Raw genomic sequence first — 10,202 nt, 5'->3', positions numbered from 1 at the left:
TCGTCCTTGTTTTATTTCTCTGTCCAAGTTAAATGATCCTGTACTGTTAAGTGTGTTACCGAAATATGCTTACCAGTTGAAATTCATTGCCATTAAGTGGAGCAAAAATTTCATTAGGCTCCCTTGCGGTATGTTCCCACTATTTTTCCGCCAGCTAGAAACTTGTTGGCATCAATATACTTTGTATTTCTCCAGTTCAGTGCACCTATTATGTGGTTACGGGTTGTTTTGCTTGTCCTAGAAATTACGAAAGGAATGGAAATATTGCGAAAAATGGGAAAAATGTTAATTTTACTTCTTGTATCACTGAATGTGATATACATACACATACACACACACACCACACACCACACACACCCAACACACATATATACTAATATATATATATAATATAATAATATATGTAATATATAATTATATAATAATATAAAATATAATTTATATTATATTAATATTACGTATATATGTGCGTGTGTGTGTGTGTGTGTGTATGTATATCACATTCAGTGATACAAGAAGTAAAATCAAAATTTTTCGCAATATTTCCATTTCTTTCGTAATTTTCTAGGACAAGCAAAACAACCCGTACCACATAATAGGTGGACTGAACTGGAGAAATACAAAGTATATTGCCGCCAAAAATGTATATATAAAACACACAAACATATATATATATATATATATATATATATATATATATATATATATATATATATATATATATAGTGTCTTCTAGATTTATCACAGTAGTCCATTGACAGTCAGTAACAAATTTATTTGTAGTAGAGAAATAAAAAAACTATGAGCCCCTCCATCTCATCATTTCTAAAAAAAGAATAAAAAAAATAAATAAATAAATAAAAAAAGATAGAAAATAAGACTATTACCTGTAACCGCTTCTTCTCTTGTTTCCCTTGAAGCTAAATATCACGTCGAAGGAAACCCGAATCCCAGAAGACGCAGGCTTTAATAACAGGTGGACATGACAATGACAAAATGTAAATAAGCGTAATTGGATAATTCGAACAGGTAAAGGGGCCGACGACGGAAATTGGTGATGCATGCAATATGCTCCGTGTAATTCCCACAGATCCGCCCCCTTCCCACCAGCCCCACCCCTACCCCGCCGCCAATTCCACCGTTTACTGTTAATCCCCCCCCCCCCCGTCCCTTTTTTTTTCCCCAGCAGCCCTACCGGCTTGCGGGGAGTGGGGAGGGGGGTGGCGTTATTCGAAGGGTTTCCGTAGTCTATAGTCTTACCTTTTACGTTGTAGAATAAGAATTTCGCAGTTATTGAAGTTTCTATAAAAGGAAAACGGTGCTTTTTTTTCAGCCAGAGCTAATGTTCATTTTGAAGGTAGATTATTTTTTTTAATCGTTTCAGTAGTCAAGAAATGTTCAGATTTCTCAAACACCAATTTTTTTTATATCTAAATTTTGTGAAGTTTTGGTTGAAGCTCAAATTATTAATGATTTTGTCAAATTCGATAACCAAGGAAGTATATAGTTTATTATTGCCATTTTTGATAGGCTTCTATAATCAGTTAGAGTTTTTGTGGCATTCACCATTCACTTTATCTGGTGATTTTTATATTGGAATTTAATGTTAACCGGTAAAGCACAGAATGTGTAAAAGTATGTCATATTTTATTCATTCGAAATATCTAATGCTGTGGAGATTTAGGGACATGTTATTATCTCAGTGGTCTGTTAGAGAAGTCTTGGATAAAACGGGCTTTTGGAAAATTCACGATTTTTCTATGATTAATAATGATAATGATAACATAAGGAGTATGACATTATTAATTATATTAATGGTGATGATGATATTAATGTCATGCGCATCCGGTAGCTTATGTCCTTCAGTTTTTCGCATACTATATGCAATTTAAATTTGATTGTGTTGAAACCAACTCCTCATGTTAAGGGAATCTTTTGAATGACTGGTAATAAGAAGTCATGTCGACAGGATTTTTATAAGGGATATTGATTTCCTTAGAACATGAACGCTCGTCCTTATTATACGCATTCTGGAATATTTATGAACTTGCAGAACAGACTTCTTCTTCCTGTTTTGACATTAAATCTTACTTAAAGAATTTAAGACGAAGAAAGTGTTCCAATGGATTTTTTGCTATAAATGCTTATGAATTTTTTCTTCACTTTAATGTTTATGGTAATTTGATCAATTGTACTTTTAAAATGGCATTTTGTTACAGTAAGGAATGGTCGTTAAAGTTTCAAAGGAACGAGGTATACCACATTTTACTGAATCGGCAAAAAAATAAAATTTCAAGTTGATCACATATAATTAGGTTGAAAACTACCTTCATGTCACAAGAACCAAGGGTAGCTTTGCTTTTATCAGCTGTTGTTATCGTCCCAGATTAAAATCAGTTAACAAGTTAAAAAAACATTGAGAATATCTTTATATCGGAAGTTGAAAGTTCATTTAAAAGCAACGCTAAATATGATTCCGTTTAACTGCGTGTTGCATATAATCTTAAATTGTCAGTAAACTAAACTAAGACGATCCCGTAGAACTTATATTTTCCTTTTTATGTACGCACGCATTCATTATATATATATATATATATATATATATATATATATATATATATATATATATATATATATATATATATATATCAAATATATATACTTATATATATATATGTGTGTGTGTTTGTGTGTGTGTGTGTATATGTGTGTGGGTGTGTGCATATAGATGCATGCACACGCGCGCGTGTGTGTACGTATGTGTGTTAGAGTGCGCCTGTGCACAGAAAGAGAAAAGAAAAGTTAATTCAAGATCGTCATGCTTCAGTAACGATTTATATAATAATTGAATTAGCAGTTGATATATTCAAAGGTCCATTATTATTATTATTATTATTATTATTATTATTATTATTATTATTATTATTATTATTATTATTATTATTATTATTATTATTATTATTATTTATAAAATTAAAGAAAGTACATATGTAAACATTTGAATAAATGGTTTATATTATGCAGTTTTTTTAATTCATTAAATATGTTGACGGCTGCATAATGCTTATTTTTCAGAAACAAGGATCGTAAAACGTCCTTGAACTTCGCTTTCGTATTTTTTGTTGAGCAAATTACAGCACCATTATTAATTATTATTAATTAATTATTATTATTATTATTATTATTATTATTTTATTATTATTATTATATTATTATTAATTATATTAATATTATTATTATTTTATTTTTATTATTATTATTATTATTATTATTGTTGTTGTTGTTGTTGTTGTTGTTTTTGTTGTTGTTTTTGTTCATCAATTATTAATACTCATTTGGTACAAGAATAAAAGGCAATGAATATGCAACGCAAACTTTAGCAAAGTAAAATTCCCTTTTAACCAGAGAAGAAATCTAGTGAATATATATCGAATAAGACTGTAAGAAATGAATAAAGATAAGCCAACACACAGATAAATCTGAATAGTGTTGCAACCACCCTTTTACTCAGCCAGTATTAAGCCGATCTTAAAACCTCGTACAATTCTAAAGCATAGCCTAAAATCTTACACCATCTAGAAGCGGTTATTAAAACCTTAATCCATTCTTAAGCTGATCTTGAGATCTTACGTCGATTCGTTACCCGATTTTAAAATCTTACGCCGTTCTTACCAAATTCCAAACTCTTACACCGTTCTTAACCAAATCTTCATATCTTACATCGCTCTGAAGCCGATCTGTAAAACTAAAATATTGCTCATGTAAATGCTGTCAAAATTAGCCAACTTCGGTTCCAACACTTTTCCAAGTTTTATTCTAAATCCTCACGGGGCCTGACAGAGATGGAGTGACAAAATTTGCAGGTGTGTAGAATAAATTAATTGGCCAATTTCTTGGCCATATGTACGATGCACGCGTGTCTCTTTACATTCATATTGCTAATTATAATATCTCTAATCCCTTGCAGTTTTATTTGAGACGCTTAGACACATATACTTAGGTATAATGTGGATTTTTAACTATAATATTGTGTTTCCAGGCTTAATGGTGGTAACAACGAGTATACATTCCCAGAAATACTTTGAGGTCTAGGCGCCAGACTTTGCACAGATCAGTTGTTAGGTTGGTGGAAAAACTGAATTTTTCAACAAAATGGAAAAATATTGTCTGCTTTAGTACCAGTAATCTTCTTAGACACGAAGATATGTTATTGTATTGTATTCCACATATGAAGACGTCAGTACAAATTGGATAATTTTATCCATTAACTATCATATAACATGCGCTTGTTGATATGTGCTTAGTGTTATGCTGTTTTAAACGGTCATATTACCTCGTTTAGTATTTTGATATTTTTCATTTGTTCAGCTACTATTTTTTTTCTCTTTTTATTTTTTTTGTTTTCACTGTTGATTTTTTTATTTTTTAAGTTCAAACTGCTAATTTCTGGTAAAGTTATTTATTATGTTTAAGATTTTAGACCTTCCTTGGCTATACGTATACATCGTAAACATTTTCTCTTTCCTGAATAAGCGCTCCAAGAAGAGGTCCATTGGAGGACGAAACTGTTGGGCATTTTCTAAGAAAAACTCTTTCATTTTCCTATGTGGAATACCATTTAATTTTCTGCTTTATGTCTAGTTGAGCGACTAATAGGCACTAGAAAATGTGGTCATGTGAAACTGCATTTAATTTATTCAAATATTGTCCTGAGAACCACGATAATTTACAGTGCAATGTCCTGCAGTATGTGTGTGTACTTACAAAGAGGTATGGTGCACAAGCGAATAACAGCTAAACACGGCAGCTTGGATTAGTTCCATATCATATTCCTTCATAAAACAATCGTTCGAGGGCAGGACGGTTAGGAAAGCCTATATATTTCTGCTTCCTTGTGGGCAGTTGCCAAAGGTAGCCCCGACTAATTTTTGTCCCTTATCTTAGACCTACGCTACGATATTAGATATTCAAGGAAGTGTCAGCTAAGATCCAAGTTCTTCACTAGATTACTTCTTAGTTGCGGGTGTTGGGATGCTGTTGAGAGCTGTTATGTCATGAGAGAAATAGTGGAGAGAGATTAAAAAATTTAAGATGCTCTGAGTAGAAAAGTAGTCGTAACTTATTTATCGTAACGTAGTGTAGTACAGATCTACGCATTTTCACAATATCGTTAATTGCGACGTGCGAAATTATATGCATTCCTACAAATCTCTCTCTCTCTCTCTCTCTCTCTCTCTCTCTCTCTCTCTCTCTCTCTTTCTGTAGATATACATACATTCACTCGTACACACACACGAATGTATGTATGAATGTATATATATATATATATATATATATTTATATAATATATATATATATATATATATATATATATATACATATATAAACAGACATCCTTTTGTAATAACAGGCTACATGGCTTAACCTTGAATGAGGCTGATTTGTCGCATTTTAAGGTGTCTGAGCTCGAAGTTTTTTTTTCCCATTTTTTTTTTTTTTTTTTTTTTTTTATTTTTTTTTTTTTTTTTTTTTTTTTTGCCCTTATGTAATATATTTTCCGTCACTCACACGAGACATTCCTCCAAATTTATATCCTTGCGCTGTCGAAGAACTCCTGGGGCGTTTTAAACCGTGAAAATCTGCCTGACATGCTAATTAATTCAGACTACTCTTTCATTAAAGTAAAAAAAAATTAATCTGTAACTGTTAATGAAATTTAGACTCTGCATGAAACGGAGGTGATTAAAGAATGTAGATTAATCTGTAATACACGTCTAGGAGAACGTTTTTACGCCCCGAGTAATTCATTTGAACGCGGCGCCCCTCAGCGGGTCAAAAAAACGATTACGAAGACGTGATAGACGGACATTTGCCGGATGTGTAAAAGTTCGTCATTCTCACCCAACGCGAATTTGGCGGTAGCACAGATAAGCAGATGGTTATCAGCGCCGAATGGCATGAGTGATGGTTTTATTATTTCCCCCGCCCTCGTTTCGTCGTCGTTCGTTTAATGAGGATAATTGTTATCCCCCCGTGCTTTATTAATAAACGTAATTTATCGCCGCGATTATCCAATTAGCCAGATATATATATTGAGCATAAATCCCTCCGCTCCGACTCGGGTGTGATTCATCTCGTGTTTTAAAAGGGCGAGATCGCCTTCGTTATGTCTCTAAATGGTTTCGTAAGGCTTCTAAATGATTCTAATTTCCCCCAAAGAACTTCCTCCCCCGCGCGGAGCAAGAGCGAGTGGCGTTCATCAGATTATAAATGAACACGTTATGCATTTACATGGCTCTCAATGAAGAATTAAAATGCGTGTACCGAGACTCCGCTGGACTGAGGCCACGACGACGCTTCTCTCTGAAGCACTTTGCCTATTTCCACGCTGCTGCTCTTTGGAAGCATTGCTTCATGGGCCATTTTGCGGATTGCCTCTTTGGGGTTTCGTTTCGACATCTGGGGGTTTACATATTCATTCGTAGTTGTCTTTTTCCTGTTCATTATCTCTCGCTGGCTCTTCTGCCTGGCGGGAATAAGCTACTTGTCTGGGATATTTGAGTGTTTTTTTTTTTATTTTCTTTTTATTTTTATTTTTTATTTTTTTTTCACTACAATAGCCTAGTAGTTTTCAGATCCAGTTTTTACTCACTCGCTTTCAGGGAACTTAGGGACAATTTATTCCAAGTAAACTGCAAAGTCCGCAAGTCGGCGAAGCACCTATATATATATATATATATATATATATATATATATATATATATATATATATATATATATATATATATATATATATATATATATATATATATATATACGTATATATATATATATAGTATATGTTATCATATACACCCAATCGTCGTCCACACAACTGTTTTTAGCATAACTGCCGGTTTGTTTACTCTCCACGTTCGTTTTAGTCATCTTTCTTATGTTTATTTTCTCTCAGCCTTTTTAGTCACTTTTTAACTCTTACCTTGGAAGGTGTTCCTTTTTAATTGTTTTTAATTGTTTCTATTTGTAAATGTCAAATGTGTGCTTTTTTAGATTTTTATGAGAGTGATGTTTTAGTATTCATAGTATATAATTTCCAGCCTTGAGGATGCATCATGGATGATGTGAAACTTTGGCGTAATAACGATTATACTTGTGAAAGACATGTCTTTACCTCTTCAACCTGGATGTTGGTCGGGTCTGCTACCCCTATGATTCTTCTGTTATCATATATATACATATACATATACAATACATACATATATATATATATATATATATATAGATATATATATATAATATATATATATATATATATATATATATATATATGCACACACATATATTCTGCCTTTTTCTTCACGATCAACTGAAAACTAATTGTTGATTCACACGACAAGTAGCAAGAGAGGAACAGGTGTTAGAGAGAACTTCAAAAGAACCCTTTGATAAGGACCAGTGATGGGAACCGATGACTATCAGTCACTTTCGGGGTAAACATTCTGAGAACAATCATTCCTTCTGTCTGTTCCCACATTCCTCCCTCTCGCCCACCTTCTCTCCCTCTACGTATGCACCTTCCCTCTCCCATCCCCTTTCTACATGTCCACCCCCCCACTCACAATCATTCAAGCACAGACTCCCAAACAAACACACGCACAAAACCAACGGTGTTAGGTTTCTTTTATGGTTTATTTTATGTCAATTTGTAACTCTTTTCTCTCCTTATTCATTTATTCACTATTTTTCTTCATAATGTCTCTTGCCGTTTCACTTTTCCACGTTTTTATCCTGTCAGTTTTTTTATAACGTTGAATTTCATGTCAGTATTTTCTATAACATATTTAATGCTCAGTATTGTCTTTGAAATTAAATTTCATGTCATTATTTTTATAATATATTTCATGTCAGTATTTTCTGCAACATTAAATTTCATGTCTGTATTTTCTGTAACATTGAAATTCGTTATTATTTTCTATAACATAATTCATGTCAGTATTTTCTGTATCATTAAATTTAGTGTCAGTATTATCTGCAACATAATTTTATGTCAGTCTTTTCCATGAAATTAAATTTCATGTCATTATTTTCTATAACATATTTTATGTCGATGTTTTCTATAACATTAAATTTCATATTGAGTTTTTGTCTAACTGACTCACATCATTGTCTCTCCGTTCATTGTTAAAAGCAGAAAAAAAAACGTCATGGTGAGATGAATGAAATTAGTTCCTTGTATCTTGTAATTACTTCTACTTCTCTGACTACTTATATCTATTTGGCAGCTTTTAACTCTTTATGACTTGTTTTTGTCTTTCTCTGATATATACCTATATATATATATATATATATATATATATATATATATATATCTATATATATATATATATATATATATATATATAATACAATATAATATATATATATATATATATATATATATATATATATATATATATATATATATATATATATATATATATATATATCAGTAGGGAAGCACCCATGGTAAAAAATTCTTCAATCTGTTAGTTGCGTACATGTGTCCAAAACATGAGATAAAATTACATTGGGTCGCTACGACTACTACAATTTTCATTATCGAGAAGCCACTAGACAGGAAACTGAATCTGATATTCATAATGTTGTAAATGCCGTTCCCTAGTTATAGCGTTTTATAAGAGGTAAAACCATCGCTGAGTGTATTGCGGTTTGGACTTGACTGACAATTGTTTATTTTCACTAAAATGACGGCTTATGCCGAGTCGTTCAGTAATATGGTAGTGATGAGCTAGGCAGATGAGGAAGATCCAAAGAAAAGTTCTTCGCTTTAAAGATTCCCAACATAAAAAGTTCCTCTGCATATGTGTATATATATATATATATATATATATATATATATATATATATATATATATATATTATATATATATATATATATATATGTGTGTGTGTGTGTGTGTATATAATAAAATATATATAATTAATATATATGTATAATATATATATATAATATAATAAATATTATAATATATAATTATTATAATTATATATATATATATATATATATATATACTATATTATTACACACACACCACACACACACACATACACACACACACACACACACACACACACATATATATATATATATATATATATATATATATATATATATATATATATATATATATATATATATATATACATACACACATTTTATATATGTGTATATATTACATATTCTCAAAGTTCCTCACTGAGAAAATTCCTCAGTAGGTAAGTTTATTAGTGAGAAGGCTCATTAAAAAAAGTTCCATTGCGGAGAAGTTTCTCTGAGATAGAAGTTTCCAGACTGAGAAAGTTCCTATATAACTTTATTATTTGCGAGAGAGAGAGTTCCTTAGCGAAAGGTTAGTAGTGAAAAAATTCCTTACTCAGAAAGATCTCAAATGTCCTAATAAGAATACGTCCTAGTTCATAAATATCTTAATGAGAAATGTTTTAATTAAGGGATCTTTTATTTAGAAAATTCAACGGAAAAAAAAAATTCTCACTTATACCCAGCTCTGATCTACTTTGCCATGTCATCTGTGATCAGCTGAAGCGTGACTGACCAGACATCCAGTCAGGTGGCTAATTGATTGATCGAATCCTATAAAATGACGTCTCACAATAACTTGGATAATCAACGCCGTATATAGTGTAATAAAAAATTTCCCTTTTGCTGTCTTGTTTATTATTATTATTATTATTATTATTATTATTATTATTATTATTATTATTATTATTATTATTATTATTATTATTATTAAATAAGTTAAAGGGGCCATTAGCTGTATGTTAAAAATGTAAAATAGGAACGAGGAAAATATCAATTCAGTAATAAATGAGCATTATGTATATGGGTTTAATAATATTATTGCTATATGTTATTATATGAAACATATAATATTTATATATATGCCATGATATTATAGTATAATGGTAATATATACATCTTAACAATATACGATATATATATATATATATCATTTATATATATATATATGTTATGTATATATCATATATATCATATTATATATATATTAATATATATATAGATATAATTATTATATTAATATATGCCACTAAAGAGAGGCTTGCTGAGTGGCATTGATTTCCAAAGGTCCTGATTGTGTGGAGCACGGAAAGGTTTCCACTTG

The sequence above is a fragment of the Macrobrachium nipponense genome, chromosome 13 (assembly GCF_015104395.2).
Source record: "Macrobrachium nipponense isolate FS-2020 chromosome 13, ASM1510439v2, whole genome shotgun sequence".
Lineage (NCBI taxonomy): Eukaryota > Metazoa > Arthropoda > Malacostraca > Decapoda > Palaemonidae > Macrobrachium > Macrobrachium nipponense.
Note: the sequence above shows the minus strand (reverse complement) of the source record.